Source organism: Sceloporus occidentalis, unplaced genomic scaffold, assembly GCF_023333645.1.
Source record: "Sceloporus occidentalis isolate IW3139 unplaced genomic scaffold, rSceOcc1.0.p SCAF_250, whole genome shotgun sequence".
NCBI lineage: Eukaryota > Metazoa > Chordata > Lepidosauria > Squamata > Phrynosomatidae > Sceloporus > Sceloporus occidentalis.
Genome location: NW_028317230.1, coordinates 85,773 through 86,540, shown reverse-complemented (window position 1 = coordinate 86,540; position 768 = coordinate 85,773).

Below are 768 nucleotides of genomic sequence, written 5' to 3'. Positions count from 1 at the left end.
ACTGTGTACAGTGCTGGGGGGTTATATTACTATATACAGCGCTGGGGGGTTATATTACTGTATACAGCGCTGGGGGTTATATTACTGTATACAGCGCTGGGGGTTATATTACTGTATACAGCGCTGGGGGTTATTACTGTATACAGCGCCGGGGGGTTATATTACTGTATAAAGCGCTGGGGGGTTATATTACTGTATACAGCGCTGGGGGTTATATTACTGTATACAGCGCTGGGGGTTATATTACTATATACAGCGCTGGGGTGGGTTATATTACTGTATACAGCGCTGGGGGTTATATTACTGTATACAGCGCTGGGGGTTATTACTGTATACAGCGCGGTTTTCATGTCCAGCTCACATGCTGTATTCTGAGTCAGGCTCTCGTATGGAAATTGTTATTTTTATCAGGTTCTGATTTGCTGGATTTATCGGTTTCCTGCAGGACAGAATTCTGATCTCTTTTTATATAAAAGGAGTGATTCAGATTTTGATAGCAATTACAAAAAATTGTAATATCAAACTGAGCGTAATTAGCATTCCTCCACATCTGCATTGTCCTCTGTCCCAGACATTTTGACTCACGCATTGGACGGAGGATCATAAATCCCATTCCCCGGTGGTCTTACGTACAAACGGCTTCCAAGAATCATGTGAATGTGCGTCCCCGTGGGGTCTGTCTGGAGCTCTTGGATATTTAAGATTCACTGATTACGAACATCTACCTCGTGGTTTTTCTTGCGAAAGTGGAGACACAAGAATTCTTGG